Source organism: Lemur catta, chromosome 7, assembly GCF_020740605.2.
Source record: "Lemur catta isolate mLemCat1 chromosome 7, mLemCat1.pri, whole genome shotgun sequence".
In the NCBI taxonomy this organism is placed as follows: domain Eukaryota; kingdom Metazoa; phylum Chordata; class Mammalia; order Primates; family Lemuridae; genus Lemur; species Lemur catta.
The window spans coordinates 56,772,714-56,791,620 of NC_059134.1; the positions used below are offsets into that span (position 1 = coordinate 56,772,714).

The 18,907-nt window shown below is 35.4% G+C and overlaps 1 protein-coding gene and 1 pseudogene across 3 annotated transcripts in view; both read right to left on the bottom strand.

Annotated features, from left to right (window-relative positions):
* The window catches only part of UVRAG (UV radiation resistance associated), a 278,967-nt gene that overhangs the window by 73,910 nt on the left and 186,150 nt on the right, over positions 1–18,907 (bottom strand). The window lies entirely within an intron of this gene.
* On the bottom strand, positions 16,451–16,558 carry LOC123643186 (annotated as a pseudogene).

Sequence of the window (18,907 nt, forward strand, 5' to 3'; positions counted from 1 at the left end):
CTGAAGGAAGTGAGAAAGTCTTGAAGCTATCACGCAGGGGGCGCTGAGGCAGGAATGTCTGGCATATTCATGTTGGAGGAACTGAAAGGAGGTCAGAGTGGCTGGGGCAAAGCGAGGGGGAAAGGAACAGGAGATGAGGTCAGCAGTGTAACAGGTTCAGATGGTGCAGGCTCTGGTAGGACACAGTAAGGATTTTGGTTTTTACGCTGAATGACGGGAAGCACTGGAGGGTTTAATGGCTGTGAGAATAAATTACAGGAGAGCAAGAAAGGAAACATGGAGAAGCTACTGCAAAAATTCAGACAAGACAGTGGTGTGAACCGGGATTGTGGCTGTGGAGGTGGTTGAATTCTCACATTTTCAAGATAGTGCCAACATGATTTGCTGACAGATCTTACGTAAGGTGTGAGAGGCAGAGGAGTAAACGATGATTTCAATGTTTTGGGCCACGTCACAGAATAGAGTTGCCATGTTATGACAAAAGTACAGATGATGTTAAAATAAACAGCTAGAGGCTAGGGCAAGAAATCGAGTGTGAGGGGCTAAATCCTATAAGATAAGGCTGCAAAGGTCAGCAGGCACCAGACTGCGCAAGGTTTTATAAATCACAAGAAATCTAGACTATAGCCTTTAGGATAATGGGAGGGTATCAAAACATTTTTAAAGCATGGGTGTGGCAGGATTGGGGTTTATATTTTTAAAGACCACTCTAGCTAGCTACAGTGTGGTAAATAAAGGAGAACAAGACCTGGTTTGGAGTCTGTTGCAATGTTCCAGGTCAGAAATGATGACAGTTTTGATTAGGGTTTCCAGTTCTAGAGGGGAAGATATGTGAATAGATTTGACCCAAAATTTGTAAACTGAAAGGATTTTGTAGTGGATTGGTTGGTATAATGAAGAGGGAGGAGTTAAAGATGACCCTTTGGTTTCTTGACTGAGGAACTAGATAGATAGTGGTATCTGTGAATTGAGATACAGAGCACTGGAGGAGGAGTAGATATGTGTAGTATAATACATATATTGTACATATATAAAGTATATTAATTATATGTAAATAGAGTTAGGAGGGAATTTGGGGACTAAAATATCAATTAAGGAATTTATAAACATTTAGATGGAAACTGCAGTCATAGGTAGGAAGGAGACGACCTAAAGAAATCATACAGAAGAAGACTGCTTCACAGTCTTGAGAATATCAGCAAAAAATGGGGAAATGAAATGGAGACAGAAAAGGATGGGTCAAAAGATAGGAGGAAAATGAAGAAGTGTCTCATCAGAAAAGCTCAGAGAAAGTGTTAATCTAAGAAGGAAGATATCATCAATAGTTAAATGTTGCTGACAGGTCAAGCAAAATAGAGACTAAAACCTGTCTATTAGATTTAATTATGTAAGTTCATTGGTAGGTAGCTCTGGTAACATGGTAAATACAGATTTAAATGAAGTGGTGGGAGATAAATAGGCAGACTGGTGTGGGTTGAGGAGTGACCAGAGGTGAGGAAACTAACATGAGAAGCGTGGCATAGAAAGAGGAGAGCTCAGCCACTGGGGGAAACGGTGAAGCACAGCAGAAAGGATGTACCGCGGTGAGAGGGATATGCTCTTTATCCTCCAGGTGAGAGCACAGATGAGTCTGTCTTAGATAGCAGGAGGGACAACTCTCTCATCATAATAGGAAGGATGAAAGAAAATGAACACTGTGGATGTAGTTTATTCATCCAACAAATTTTCAACGAAAAATTTGTTTCAATGAAAAATTCGGGGAGGAAGCAGCAGATTAGGTAGGGCCCTCTAGCCCATGTCAGATGATTGGCTGATCTCTAAGAGAAATAGCAAAAGGTGGCAAATGTCCCCACAAGAGAATAAAAAGAACAGTGATTGTCTTTTCCTCCTCCTTTGGGGGAAGAAAAGAGAGAGAAAATATATAATGGGAGATCATATGTGCTAACCAAAAGAGACTAAATTTGATACGACAGGTAATAAAATGCCACCCCAAAGTTTTTAAAGGAGAAATCATGTAATGAAAAGATTTACATCAGAACATTCTCTTTGCCAATATTAAATATGATTTTATAGAGACAGCTGTACTAAAAAGAGAATGGAATTTCAGGGAATTAGAATTCCAGATAATTTCAGTAAGGTTAAAAATAATCCCTATTTTTTTAACTTAGTAAGTTGCAGGGTTGTGGAAATTGTTAAAGAACTCAATATCAATTTCCTTATAGAAACCTTCCAGTTTTTCCATACCTTTTTTGTAACTGTTGAAAAATAGTCTATAGGCAAATTTCAGTGAACAGAGCAAAATTAAAGAATGGAAACCATGTCTTTTTTAATAGTCAATTTTGTAAAATAAAAATTCTGCCAAGTAAATCAAAATCACATTCCACAACATTAACAGCCATCCTGCATTTGCCTGGGTTTAACAGCACCTGTTTCCCACAAAAATCTGTAAATGTTAAAAAAAAAAAAACAACCTAAACCTATAATTAAGCATGCAAGGTGCATAAATACTTGGTAATACCAGAAGATATTTCCATCTGGAACATAAATTTGGAAGAAAAACTATTCACCTTTTTGAATTTCTAAAGACAATCCTTCACAATGTGTGCACATATTAATAATATACATTTGGTTAAATATATCAGCACATCTAATGATATATTCTCTATAAACTTACACCGTGCTGGGGACTTAGATGCTCAATCCTTTATAACAAAAATAAAACACCTATTTTGGGGTGATAGAAGGAGAAAAGCAAAGGGGCTATTTAGGCATAATAAGTTAAGGCTTTGAAGTCAGAGAGGCAAGGGCTCAGATCCCACCTTTGTTATCTGCTTGTGGGGTGATCTGGAGTATCCTACTCTGAACCTGTTTTTAAAACTCTAAAATGGGTTTAATAATATTAATCTTTCAGGATTGCTATGAAAATTAAACAAGAAAATCTATGATCCAACCTCAAATATACGAAATAAAATTTATTTTAAAAAAATCTATGACCCAGCAGTTATTAGGATATTGTAGCCATTCAATTATTATTATCTTTCATAAGGATATGTATGCTTTATTTCCCTCCTCTTTCCCCCCACTCCTATCTGTAAGTGCCTCAAGGAGAGAGATCATATTTTATTCATATTGTTGCCTCCTGAAATAACAAAGCATTCTTATGAACATGGCACTTTCTATCCATTTTATTTTTTTATTTCATTTCATTTCATTTTTTGAGACAGAGTGTGACTGTCACCCCAAGTAGAGTGCAGTGGCATCATCATAGCTCACTGCAACCTCAAACTCCTGGGCTCAAGTGATTCCTGCCTTGGTCTCCTGAGTAGCTGGGAATACAGGCACATGCCACCATGCCTGGCTAATTTTTTCTATTTTTGGTTTTGCTCTTGCTCAGGCCGGTCTTGAACTCCTGATCTTAAGTGATCCTCCTGCCTTGGCCTCCCAGAGTGCTAGCATTACAGGCATGGGCCACTGTGCCCGGCACTACCATATATTATAGTTGTCCATACAAATGTCTTATTTCCTCAATTAGAATGTAATTTCTTTGAGGACATAGGTGTTAAGCTCAGATTCTTATTCACAGTGGGTATTCAATAAATATCTGCAAATGAATGATCAAAGAAATGAATAAATTAATTAAATATTGAATGAGAAATATCTAAGTGACATAGTCCTTTTTAATTTCTATGAATTACAAAACAAAACAAGACACAGGAATCAATTAGAAAGATTTCAAGATTCAGAAATATTCTCATCATTCCTTCTGCCTTAGTTTTGATACACCTAGACAACCAACTCTTATTTTTAGAAAGTGCTTTGAGTTCTGCTCAAAAGAAAAATTCTTTGGTGGAGAAGAAATCCCAAGTTACAGAATGGTGTTTGCTATAATTAATAGCAGGTAGAGCCCTCTACCATTAGAGGAAAAGCCAATGAGCACTGCCAAAATGACAGCAATAACAATGATGATGCTGGGTTGCATTTATGGAATATCTATTATGCATCAGGTATCACACTTAGCATATGTTATTTATGCAAGTAGCAATTGTCCTATAGGCACTATTATTAAAGTGCCCATGGTCATACAGTCTTTCCTAATATATTCCATGAAGGGCCACCAATCCCACTCCATTCCACCTCAACCATGCTCCTAGTTTGGATTATTTTCCCCCATGTGCCCTCACAGAACTTCATACAATCCTTAACACAGTACTGTTCACACTGTATTGTAATTGCTTGTTTATTCTTTTGAATCTTCCACAGGAATGTAAACTATCAGCCTGAGCCTCACTGATATTATATCCCAGTTCCTAAAGCACTATGTCTGGAACATATTTATTTGTGGAATGGAGAGAGGAGTGAATGTATGGGTGAAGTGGCAGAGCTAGAATTCCAACCCATGTCCGACTCCTAAGCCTCTGTTTTTTATTCTATGCCATGTTACCTCACAAGTAATATCCCCATTTTGTAAATTTGTATTATTTTGTAAATTTCATGTCATTCAAGATTTCTATAAAAATTATAGAAAATAGTGTTCATAAACCAAATTATTAATATTAACAAATTCATCAATTGATTTGATAAGCTGGCACTCTGAAAATCACCAAATTTAGCTTTTATGACAACATTTTGGGCTTAGATGTAAGTCAGAAAGGCAGAGATTGTCAACACCAATAACTGTAGACCTCATTAAAGTCCAAAATGTGATTTCGAAAGTCCTACTCACAATATTACATACATTATTACTTTGGGGATTTATATAAATAAAAGTGGATAAAAGATTTGGAAATAAATCCACAAGTTTTTGAAAAATCCACTTAATTCCACCAAATCAACTTTTCAATAACTATGTACATAAATCTATTAACTACTTAGGTTTTAAAAGCTAACTTTAGACCATCTATCATAAAGCCTAAAAACTTTTACCTGCTTTCTGGATGTCAAAGCTCAAAATTATAAACATAAGTTAGCTAAAGTCAGTTTTCTAAAGTGAATATGCTGTCTAGGAATTCCATATATTCAAAATGTATTTGAGAAAGACATATTTCAGCTATGAAACTGCAAAGGAATCACCTCAACTCATCATCTTCCCCAATTTCAGGGCACAAAAAGACAATTTAGAGGCCCCTGAGTCATTCTGTTAAGTATGGACTTCAAAGGAGGAGGAAACTCCAAGGATCATTGATATGACAGCAACCAATGTAAACATCTAGCTTGTCATAATCAATCTGCTTTAATTATCAACAAGTTTTTACCATTTCTGACCAGTCATTTGGAGCTGACCTCTGACAAGTACTTACAAGTCACTGAAATCTAATTTTATTTTATAGCCTTATATTTGTTATTGGGCTAATCTTTACCTGTTCTACATCACACAACAGCTTAAATATTTGAATGGCCCAGCAATAAATTTCCATGATCCCCCTGGGTCAGTCAGATGTTAGCTGTTAAGTAAAGCTAAAAGGATCTAGGCTTCATAAATTTCCTTCAGGGTCCACATTTGCTCTTACAGGCTAGGCTTTCAAGCCCAAACATCTTTATTGCTATGTGCAGTGATTTATTAACTCCTCCTTGTTTTTATCCAAAAAGATCAATCACATATGTATCAATAAGCCAGTGTGCTGGTGACTGCTTTTTATTGTACATATAACCACCTGCCTTTAATACAAACTTGTGTCTAAAGCTTTTTTAAGTGCTTGCTGGATTTTAACAACCTTCACCTGTTTCTAATTTGGTATAAAACATATGGTTTAGCTCTGCTATTTAGTTCTAAGCCAGCCTTTCCTCTTTTGGACCCAACAAAATAAAAGAAAACAAATCCAGGGCACAAAACCCTAAATTTGGAGGATGTTACACACACACACACACACACACACACACACACACACACACACTCTCTCTCTCTCTCTCTCTCTCTCTCTCTCTCTCTCACTTGCCCAATTACTTCTGAAAAGCATTTTCACAGAGGAATAAATATTTTATAGAATGAAATTATTACACATTTTTAAAAAATTGGTTGTTTCCTACATTACTCTTGAGGGTTTCTGAAAATTATGTTCAAACTGTGAAAATGACTGTTTCATCTTAGCACCTCAAAAAAGATAACAGCTATATCTAGCTGCCTATAAGAACAGAGAAGAGAGCTCCTATCTTCATATACAGGAATTTACATCTGGTCAGGTGAAACCAAAATTTTCTTTTCCCTTCCCTTATCCTTCTCTAAATTAGACCAAAAGTTTAAGAGGCAGGGTGCCAGCAGAGAGAGAACCACAATCTAACTCAGCATGGTAAAGTCAATACTAAAATTAAGTGTCTGGGTGATAGGGTAGGGAGGAGAAAATCCTCAGGAAGAAATGACTAATAGAAATGTCTAGCAAAGGCAGAGAAGTCAACACAGCCTCCCACAGCTCGACTAGAGTTCTTTCCTACACACATCTCCTTTTCCAGTCAGGTGGGAGCTGACAGCCCTGGCCACAGCTGGCATTGAATCTCCTATTCAAATTCCTCTCATCCTTTGAGGCCCAATGCAAATGCTCTCCACCCTCTGAAGCCTTCCCCTAGACTCAAAACAGAATTAAGGTGCTTCCATAAGATTTATCAGTATTTATCCATCATTTGGGAGCATGTAATCACATTGGGCTTTGTTTTACAACCATGCATTTACATGTCTGTCTCTTGTACAATGATCTTACAGAGCAGGTATTGAATAAATGTTCCCTGAACTATATTAAGTTGGTTTACAAAGACTTTGTATGAATTAAGCCACAAAAAGCACACTTAAAAAGTTAATGCTTAATTTTATCAAAACAATACACATACATGGTTTAAAAAGTCAAATTGTTTTATAAGCCTGATAGTAAAACATCAGTTTACATGTTTATTAGCTAAAATAGCCTAGCTCTATCTCAATTCCTAGATCTCAGAGCCAATTATTCTCAGCACTTTAAGCTGCTTTCCCCCCCTAGTATTTACCCTACATGTTTCTAGTGAATATCCTTATATTCCTGTTTCTTGATTCTATAGTTTTAAAAATGATCTACTGACAACCTCCTGGGGAAGATGAGGATATAGCTCTCTTACACATTGCTTCCTTTGCCTCTCCCAAAATATCCACACCTCCCCTTCCTCCCAACCTCTCAGTAGGGTCAAGACCATAATTTCTGGTTAAATCAATATGCCACATTACTGTATTATAATCATGGAATTATTATTTTGAGGTGAACCATATAATGTTTCATATATATATTTTAATTCTCTTAAACTTGGTTTTCCCTGGAGTTAATAACTACCTGGCTTTTTCATTTGCTAAATTTATTTATGTACTTCTCACTAATTTATTTCCAGGCTTCCTGAAAGCAATGAAAATTCCCTCTCAATGTAGTTAAATCCATCAGATAATCTATCAGTTTCACTCTTTCTTGGAGCCCTTCATCCTCTTGCTCTAAGGGCCAGTTGAGAAGCTGGTTTTTTGACTTCGCTTCTCTGCTGTGTTGGATCCCTTCTTTTCCTTAAATGATATTTTCTTTTGGTTTATTCCCTTGTGTTAACAGAGCACATCCTCCAGCATCTCCCTAGGAAAGGTGTCCAGATAGATTTTTTTTTAAAGGACTATCATGTCTAAAAAGTCTTTTTTCTGCTCTCCTATTGACTGACAGTTTGACAGATATATAAATCTAAGTTATAAAAATAATTTTTCTCAATGCCTTAAGTACTTTGAAGGCATTGTTTCACTGCTTTCCAGCTTTCAGTGCCACCTTTGAGTAGTCAGATACATTATGATTCCTATTCCTTTGTATGTTTTTTTTTCTCTGCAAGGTTTTAGAATCTTTGCTTTACCTCCAGAATTCCACAATTTCACAGTGATGTGCCTTATAGTATGGGCCATTTAAAATTCTTTGTGCTGGGCACTCACTGGGCTCTTTCACTTTGAAATCATGTCTTCCAATTATTAGAATTTTTCTTATATTATTTCTTAGATAATTTCCTATCTTCCATTTTCTGTTTCTTTTTTTGCACTCACTGCTATTTAGATGTTGGATCATCAAATATTTGAGGAATTCCTCCAATTTCTTACCTTTTTTTCCCTATTTTTGATATCTGTCTGTGGCTTTTTTTCCCTAGGAGATTTCCTCAACTTTACCTTCCAACCTTCTGTTGAATTTTTTTAAAATTCTATAGTTTTAATTTTCTAAACATTGTTTATCTTTTAATGAATATTCATTTTTATGCCATTTTGTTTTTGTTCTTGGACATAGTACTTTCCCTTGTCTCTTTGAGGATATCATTAGTAGTAGCCTTTAAAAAAAAAACTTTTGCTTTTTACTGATCCCTATATTCTTTCCTTCACATTTCTTTTTTGATTATTTTGGCTTCTATATTTCATGTGAGAGGTCTCCTTAAATCTCTGGTGATTCCTTGACTGATCAATAATTTTTAAAAGTGAGGAACTAAAAGGTACACATATTGAAAACTGTGCCTGGACAGGACTGGTTAAGAGGCAAGTGTTACTCTAGGATCATTAGCTGAGGCCTGGCAGTTTCATTTGTGGAGGTACAATTGTACATAGCTATAGGTATTTTCTCTTGGATCAATCTGTTTTTCCATACCTTGTATAGATATTCACTTAATTCCTCTTTTTAGCTGGCACCTCTGCCCTCAGTTTTGCTAGCTGTCTCTGAATCCAGGGTTAGTCTGGTTCAACTTCTTAAGAGTAAAATGCAAGTTTTCTGCTGGTGTAGGGAGAGGTAGTTGCACGAGAGAGAGATTAGCAGGGTATAGTGACTTCTAATACAGACTTCCAGACATACCCAACTCATCTTCAATGACACCTAGCCTCTAATTCTGAACTTCTCTGGATTTTTCAGTGTGAATTAGTTTGCTTCTTACCTTTACCCCTTGTAGGCTTTTAGATTTTCATTTTTCTAGCATGCTAAATCAGTTGCTACTCCTCCACCTGTTCTCTAGTTTCTACAATTTTGTTGATATCTCTTTTCTCTGGAGATTGCCTCTCCTGTTCCTTTTGTCACTATGGGATTTATGCTTTTAAAATTTTGTACTGTTATTTTAGTGGCATGTAGGAGGAAAAAGATAAGCACACTTGTTCAGTTGGAAGTTTGAAGTTCATTATTAATGATTAAAATAGTAGCTTTCTTTGCTTGTTTCCATGTCAGGCTCTGTGTGCTATGCTTTATACATATTTAATTATTAAAACAATCCTGTGGCAGAGACTGCTGATTGCTCCCAAACACCCATTCTCCTCTTCTTCTGTGGTTAACAGAACCCCTGAAGTTTAGTAGGCCACCCAGAAAAAACACATTTCTCAACCTCCTATGGATGCTGGAGAATCCAGAAGTCCATAGAGGGAAGACTGCCCATTTCCCTGCTGGCTGCATAAGGAATGATGTCTCAACAACCACCTTGACCATGAGGACCATGCACCCCAGGGATGGCAGATGAGAGATCTTGACCCAGATACCCTATTATTTTTGGTCAAACTCATTTCTGATATATTTTCATATAATTGGCTAATTTTCCTAGAGTTGTAGTAATGTGTATATTTCTGATAATGTCAAAAACTTCTACCAAATCCTTCTTACCTAATTTTATCCTGTGTTTTCTCATTATTTCCATTTTAACACTTAAATTTTAAAATTCAGTGTATTGTATTAATACTACCTCTATTTTTTGGGGGCAGATCTAGTGTTATTTGCATACTTTTAGTCAGCCATTATGGCCCAAAGCCCTTCTATTTGGTTACTGGCAGAGAGTATGTGATAATGCATGGGGGAAAAGAGATTTACAATACACTGCAATGGATTATTTCAAAATAAAAAACAATTTTGAGGAAAAATATTACAAATAATGTTATGACAAATCAGAGTAGCATAAGGCATAGCTGAACAAGGTATGTATATAAGTGTGTACCATGATTTATTAAGATCTTTTGTTTCATTATCTTTATGATGTTCTATATTTTTCTTTGATAAACATCTTTCACCCTTTTTATTAAACATATTGCTAAGTACTTATATTGATATTGTATTCATTTTCTATTTGGTTATTGCTGGTATATAGAATCTAACTGATAATCTTGTTGATCTTATATCAAAAAATGTGCTTGATTTTCTAATTCTAATAGTTTCAAGTTCTCTCCCATTTTCTATGTAACATTCACATCTGCAAAAGACAGTTTGTCCCTTTTTTCAAATATTTATACTGAATCTTTTTTTATATAATTATACTGGCCAGGATCTCAAGTATAATGTTTTATTGCAAAGCTAATAACTGGCATCCTTATCTGCTTTCTGCCTTTAATGGGAATACTTACAAAGTTTCACCATTAAGTCTAATGCTGGCTGTAGGTTTGTGATAATCATCCTTTAGCATTTTAAGGACATTCTCTTCATTTTCTGCTTTGCAAAGAATTTTTATAACAACTGCTACTATATTATTGGCCAACATTTGAAGTTTTACCATGTGCCACATATATTTCACATGTATTGACTCATTTAATACACCCAGATACCCTATGAAATAGGTACTATTATTCTCTCCATTTAATATTGAAAGTAAAGCATATGGAGATCAAGTAACTTGTCCAAAGTCACACAATGTATTAGTTTTCTATTACTGCTTTAAAAAAATAAAATAAATTTAAAATAAATTTAATAGCTTAAAATAACACCTATTTACTATCTCATCGTTTCTATAGGTCAGAAGTCCAGGCACAGCATAGTTGGGTTCTCTGCTAAGAAGCTAAGAAGTCTGAAATCAAGATGTTAGCCAGGTTGTGGTCTCTGTGCAGCTCAGGATCCTTTTCCAGGCTCATCTGGGTTACTGGAAGAATTTAAATTTAGTTCCTTGTGGTTGTAGGGCTGAGCTAGTTCTCTGCTAGCTGTCAGCACATTTCACTCTTAGTTCTCAGAGGCCATCCTCAGGTCCTAGCCACATGGCCCCCTCCATAAGCAGTTCACAGCCTGGCTGCTTGCTTTCTTGCAGGCTAGCAGAACATCTGCTACTGCCTCTTGGCTCTCAAGGGCTCACTTGATTTGGTCAGGTCTACCTAGATAATCTCCCTTTATGTTAACTCAAAGTCAAATGATTAGGATTTTACTCAATCATGGGAGTAAAATCCTATTAGAGATGTCCCTTGGTATCTGTGGGGGATTGATTCCAGGACCCCCATGGATACCAAAATCTGAGGATGCTCAATTCCCCGATATAAAGGTATAGTATTTGCATATAACCTACACACAACCTCCTATATACTTTAAATCATCTCTATATTATTTATAATACCTAATATAAATGCTATGTAAATAGTTGTTATGTTTTGTTTTTTAATTTGTATTATGTATTATTGTTGTATCATTTTTTATTGTTTTATTTTAATATTTTCGACCTGTGGTTGGTTGAATTAGCAGATTCAGAAGGCTGACTGTATATTTCCAAGTTCTGTCCACGCTGAAGGGGGGGATATACAAGGTATGTACTCCAGGATAGTAGGAATCTTATGTGACATTTCAAATTCTGCCTACCATATACATTAAATATTAATAACAACCTGGATTTAAACTTGGGCCACCTGGTTTCAGAGTTTATACTCCTAATCAAAACCTATATTACCTTTCTAAATAAGTGTTCAATTTTATTGAATGGTTTTTCGCATCTATCAAAATGACAATGATATTTCTCTTAATCTGTTAATGAGTGAGTTATGTGGAAAGGTTTTTAACATTGAGCCACTTTTCCTGAATTGCTAGATTCAGCTGGCATACACTTTGTTTTGCATGTTTGTATTTATGTCCATAAATGAGTTTGTCTATAATTTTTATTTTTCCTATTGTCCTGTTTAGGTTGTTTTATCAAATTCACATTTGTTTGCTTTTTTAAATATTTTGAAGGCAAAAGCTGGCTTCAGTGCTCACCTTATCTCTATACGTTCTTGCCTTCACTCAGTTTTTGACCTAAATATTCTTTATTTTCTGTTAACTAATAGACACATTAAATAATTTTTTTTCCCTAGCAGTTTCAGTATTGGTCAAGATACCCACGCTACTATACTCAGGAAACAGAGCCTATTCAGTCTTCCCATTTGGGGGATCAATTTCGTTGTTTTATATTTGTTTTTTTAAAAGGCCATTCTAGCTACCTTCTAAAAATTGTTCACAGTATGTTCTTATGATTTTTCAATCTCTGCTGTATCTGTGTCTTCTTTTTTGTTCTTAATATTATCTGTATTTTTAAACTCAGCCATTACTTTTTGAATATCTCTTTCTTGCCATTCCTAATCTTTATTCCTAGGATTACTATTAGATATATGTTGATACTCTCAATCATCCCCCATGTCCCGTAACTTCTTTAATGCCCATCTATGTGTGAAACTCATGACAATGAGCCATGGTATTTCTAATTTAATGTTTTAACCTTTTATTTCATTGGCTAGATTTGGGTGGATAAACACTATTGCTCCTCTGCTTCAATCTGTGAAATAGGTCTTGACTTAGCATATTTTTATAGCAGTGAGCACTAAACACTAATTAGATATTCTCAGCAAAGTAATTTTTAAGTTGGCCCTAAAATGTTAAAAAGTACTTTTTAGTCAATTATTGGGCCTTTACTCTTTTTTTTTTTCTTTGGGACAGAGTCTCACTCTGTTGCCCAGGCTAGAGTGCCGTGGCATCAGCCTAGCTCACAGCAACCTCAAACTTCCTGGCCTTAAGCAATCCTTCTGCCTCAGCCTCCCGAGTAGCTGGGACTACAGGCATGTGTCACCATGCCCAGCTAATTTTTTCTCTATATATTTTTAGTTGTCCAGATACTTTCTTTCTGTTTTCAGTTGAGATGGGGTCTTGCTCTTGCTCAGGCTGGTCTCAAACTCCTGAGCTCAAACGATCCACCCGCCTCGGCCTCCCAGAGTGCTAGGATTACAGCCACCACGTCTGGCCGGGCCTTTACTCTTAATGACAAATTGCCACTTGAGTCTGGTCCCAAACCACCTATCAACCAACACTATCTTTCTCTGCTCAAAATCAGACTGTAATTCTTTCTATCCCTAAGGATAGCAATGCAATGTGTTCATGAGACATGGGCATGCCAGGTAAAGAAAGGAGTGTTACTGAATAAAAGGCATGAAACAAGGTGATTTGTATTTCTGAAACTGAATAATAAGCTTAAATAATATGCTCACTTTCTAAGTATATTGTGTAAAAACATCTAGCATAAAGTCTATTCATATGGTAGACATTCACTAGTATTTACAGAATTGATTTTAAACTGACCATTTCTTTTAAAGAGAGAAAATAATTTTAATTGTTGTTATTGTTCATTACTATATCACAAAGACCTAGGCCAATGTCTGTCACACAGTATGTACTAATTAAACATTTGATGAATACATGAATAAACAGGTTCATTTGTGCATTTATAATTCTGATACTATTAACCTTGATTTTGAATTAGCATTTGAGGACACAAAATAGAGTTAAGTATCTATTCCAAATTGCACACTAAGAAGACAGGGTAGGTTCCAATAAAAATGATACAAAATGGGAAAGGAAACTTCTTCCAGTGAAATGTGACCAACCTGCATTCTCTTAGAAAGGAATACTAACTATCATTTTCCCATGGAAATCATTGAGAGAAAATAACATGCTATTTACCAAATTTCTTTTCAACCAACTTATGAACCTCCCATTTTGTGATTTATACAGTAACCACAAATATAGAAACCAGTCTATGATAAAGAATTCTTATATCTCTCACACAAAATATTATTCAGCAAATTCAATATTGGGAGGTGGCTTCTTAAAAGCTTTTCCTCTTTAATTAAATTTTTAAAGCTGGAAATGACAAAATTATGCACTACATACTCAAAAATAAATATTCCCTGTATGGAATATCTTACAACAGAAGTTGTCCCAATAAATTCATCATCTACACATTTAAGAGTTTAAGTATAGGTGTCAATCAAACTCCAAGAGACCTGCCACTTCTCATTAGCTTACCAACCTTATATTTATATAAATTAAAATAATAAAATGCTTCAGTTGCTTGCTTATTGGTGTGTTTAATTAACTTACAACAGTAAATTCCTATAACTAACTACAGTTAACACTTCTAGTATTTCATCACTAGACTCTCCACATCATGAACCTGGGAACCTGGGAGCCATCATTTATATTAATGGGAGTTACTAACAAGCATCATGGGAAGAATTAATTCTTTTGTAAGTCTTAGTTTCTAATAATATAAGTGAATAGCACTCAAAATTCTAGGCATTATTAACACCAATCATTGCTCAAAAGGAAATATGGAGAACTGCTACTATAAATTTAAAACCAATCAAGAAGCAAGAACTTGTATATGAAAATGATATGAATTATGAGAAAAGTAACCACAGAAACATGTAGTCTTTAAAAAAAGTAGCTTTTAAAAAATGTTAAAGAAAATAGCCGGGCGCGGTGGCTCACGCCTGTAATCCTAGCTCTGGGAGGCCGAGGCGGGTGGATCGCTCGAGGTCAGGAGTTCGAGACCAGCCTGAGCAAGAGTGAGACCCCGTCTCTACTAAAAATAGAAAGAAATTATCTGGCCAACTAAAAATATATATACAAAAAAATTAGCCGGGCATGGTGGCTCATGCCTGTAGTCCCAGCTACTCGGGAGGCTGAGGCAGTAGGATCGCTTAAGCCCAGGAGTCTGAGGTTGCTGTGTGCTAGGCTGATGCCACGGCACTCACTCTAGCCGGGGCAACAAAGTGAGACTCTGTCTCAAAAAAAAAAAAAAAAAAAAAAAAAAAAGAAAATAATGTTGCACAGAAATAAAGGCTTGAAAGGGATATATTGCAAAAGGATAGAGCCACTTTAAAAAATTAAATATTAGCTATATAACTGTGGATAATTCCAAAACAGAAGAGGTAACTAAGAGATAATTTGATTAAATATCTGTATAATATAGACACAATAAACATTTCTAGAATGCATACATGGAAAAGAGTCTAGCATATAACCAGGAGTGGGGTTGTTAGGTTGAATAGAGTTTGTACAGATTTAACTGTATTGTTAAACTGCTCTATGAAGTAGAATAATTGAAATTCTCAACAAGGATTAGAGTTTCTTTTCTTCTATATGCTCACTAAATTTGGTACGAAATAGACATTCTAATTTTGGTCACTTTGATGGATATAAAAAAAACAGTATCTCCTTCTGGTTTTATTTGCATTTTTGATTACTAGTGAGGCCAAATATTTTTCATGTTATTAAATATTTAGGCTTTGTTTTTCTGTAATAGCTTCTTTATATATTTCTATTATTTCCATATTTCTATTAGGTTGATTGCTCTTTTACTTATTGATATATAAAGACTTTTAAAAATATATTCTAGATCCCAAACTTTGGTTAATCAATGTGCTATAAATTATCTTCCTGGCCGGGCGTGGTGGCTCACGCCTGTAATCCTAGCACTCTGGGAGGCTGAGGCGGGCGGATCATTTGAGCTCAGGAGTTCGAGGACAGCCTGAGCAACAGCGAGACCCCGTCTCTACTAAAAATAGAAAAGAAATTATACGGACAGCTAAAAACATATATATATATATATATACATATATATATATATATATATATATATATACACAAAAACTTAGCCGGGCATGGTGGTACATGCCTGTAGTCCCAGCTACTCAGGAGGCTGAGGCAGGAGGATTACTTGAGCCCAGGAGTTTGAGGTTGCTGTGAGCTAGGCTGACGCCACGGCACTCTAGCCTGGGCAACAGAGTGAGACTCTGTCTCAAAAAAAAAAAAAAAAAAAAAAAAAAAATTATCTTCCGATCTGTGGCTTGCCTTTTCATTTTGTTTATGTTTTCTTTTGTTATAAACAAGTTTTTTTTTCTTAAATGAAATCAAACTTATGGCCCATTTCTCATATTATTGTCTATGTGTTTCTGTGATTTATTTAAGAAATCCTTTCCAAATTCAAAGCCAAGGATTTTCAAATTCTAAAAACCTAGGAGTCTCATTTCTACTGAAATGAAATAAGATTTAAAAATTCAACCTGAAATGAAAAAAATTAATGTTGTGACTATGTTCATTTATTCAGTGTACAAATATTTACTGAGTGACTATTATTTGCAAAGGTCATTTTACATAAATTCTCTCTTTTATGACCCACATTTCTATGAAGCCGCTATTTTTGTTTTTCAGATGAGTATACTAAAGCTACAGAGGTGAAGTAAATTGGTTCAAGGTGTATCTGATGCCAAAGTTCTTTCAGGAGTGAAATGGGAAAGCCATGGTTTCTCCTTTCCTAAGTCAGAATACACAATTACTATTATTTAAAAGCCGATATGTTAGACAGTTACATGTGGAAGTAATTCTATCTTTAAGTCAAATGAGTCATATGTTTATTATAAGCAATTTATGATCTAAAACATGTTAAAGATATATCCCTATGCTTTGAATAAATGTATTTCATATTAACCACTTAAAGCTAATAATCTTTGAAAAGAATTTTAAACTGATGAGAACAGATACTATACTTGATCTTAGTCTAAAGGCCGAGAAGATGTAAGAATAATTTTAATATTTACTTAGACTAAAGATTAAATTATAAACTTACTCTTCTTTTAATCTATGCCTAAATGTAAACTGCTGAGCAACTTCAAGTGAATTCACGTACGGGGCAGTGTGAGAAACTGGAAGCTTTGGTCCACGGAAGGTGCAATATCTGTTTTGTGCCAGTGTATATGTATATGTCCTTCTGTTGCTTCTAGCCTTTGCTTGGACAGCTCCTAATCTTGTTCCAAACTCAGGAGCTCAGATGTTTCGGGACCACCTTCTCGAGTATGCTTTTGCTGGTTACTTCCAACCCAACCCTGTGCTGATCTCTAACATGGCCCTTACTGAAGTGGGGTGGAGAAGATGGCCAGATGGAAACCTCCAGCGATCATCCCTCCGCACAAACACCAAATTTAACAACTATCCATACAGGGAAGCAACTTCAGAAGAACCAAAAATCAGGTGAGTGCTCACAGTACCTGGTTTTAACACTGTATCTATCATGGCCATTATTATGCTGAGAATGACTGTCTGCTGACTTGCTGTCCCCTCCTCTCCATTCAGACCAGTCCTCAGTACATGGATGACTTTCTTGTGATGTAACCCTCCTGTAATTTAACTCTTTTGTGACTTAATTATTAAATGTATGTGAATTAAATACCATATTGGTTTTTCATTTTCAAGGAATTAGAGCAGAAAAACAACTATTAAAACAAATTGATCATTTAATATGATGCAGAAATTACTTTTGATAATCATCTTTATTAACTAAATCATCTAGGTTAGAGGTATAAAAATATGGCAGTTAACAGAATTATCTGGATAAAAGAATGACATAGATTTATTTTACAATAATACTATTATCCAGGACATAAGTGTTATAATCTTTAGAAAACTGTCTAGAGAACTTTTATAATAAGATGCTTTGGGGGAAGTTAAAATAATTTCACATCTACCTAAAAATAATTTTCTTACTCTTTCCATCATTTATTTTTTCAGAAAACCAAAATATTCTACAAATCACCTACTGCAAATTCTTTGGCTTGATATAATTACCTTCTTCTCCCCTATTCTTTGTCTACCAAAAAAATCCAACATATAAGAATTAAAAGAAAGAGCAGAGCTATGTTCAATGCAACATCAATAAAATTCTTATTTATGAAAGTAAACAATTAATTCATATAACAATGTAAAGTATCTATGTGTCCTATGACAAATACTAAAAGACTGCAAAAGGCCAGTCCATGAACAAACTGGAGAGCTCACTGATGCTCTGGGGACCTTTTGTTGAGAAACACTGATCTCACACATTCTAATAATGTAACAACACTGAACTCATGACATAGCCCACTGTTAACTGAATATATTATTCCTCTGTCCCATCCCCCCCAAGCACTATACTGAATCTTTATTCTGATGATTTGAGTATATTGAAAACTAGAAAAGCAGTAAGTTCAGGTTGGGGTTACATGTCAGAGTCATCTGGTTTTCTTTCTTATCCCACTGTCCCATTACATTACTGTATTTTAATTTAGTTGGTTGCAGAAAGCTGAGATGACAATAATACTAGTGAAGACTTCCTCATCCAGATAATAACATCAGCACTATAAAAGCACACTTCATTAAAAACAACACACACAACAATACACTTCCAAAGTGTCAGTGATGAAATAGCTGCACAATTACTTTTGACTCATTTTCCACATTTCCCCTCTCTCAGTGGAATGCCTAATCTTCATAAGGTGTTCATTTCCTGTCTCACCCAGCAACCACCTTCTGCATTTTTATTTGGTTGATCTCTTTTGCCTGAATTTCCATGGGGATTCCTCATTTTAAAACATGCTCTTTGCTCTCACTCCTAAACACAACCCCATCAGCACTGATGCCTGTGCCTTGGATTACAACAAGTACAGAAGTTAATAGCTTGCCATGGTCCTAAGGGATTCTGAAATAATGATTGCCCTGACCAGAGCATCTAGAGTTAAAACTAGGGGCCATGGTGTGGAGTATCAGATTACCTAATAGCATTTGCAAAAACTGAACATCCCTTTTGCTCTAATTCAATTCAAGAAATATTTATTTTCTACACAACATAAGTCTTTCTGCAAGGCATGGAAGAAGTTTAATCCTGAGTAAGATGTAGTTGAAAATATTTCAGACAAGAATAAGACAACTCAAATACACCACTTGCATTACTGAACTGGGCTGTTGTGAAAATTAAATAAGAGTATATATAAAAGCACCTCGTTTCTGAGATATCATATAGAGAGAGTTGTTCATAGGACTACAAAGACTGAGAGTACAACAAACTATGGGAAATCAAGAAAGAACTTATAAGGAAAGTTTTAGACAATAATGGA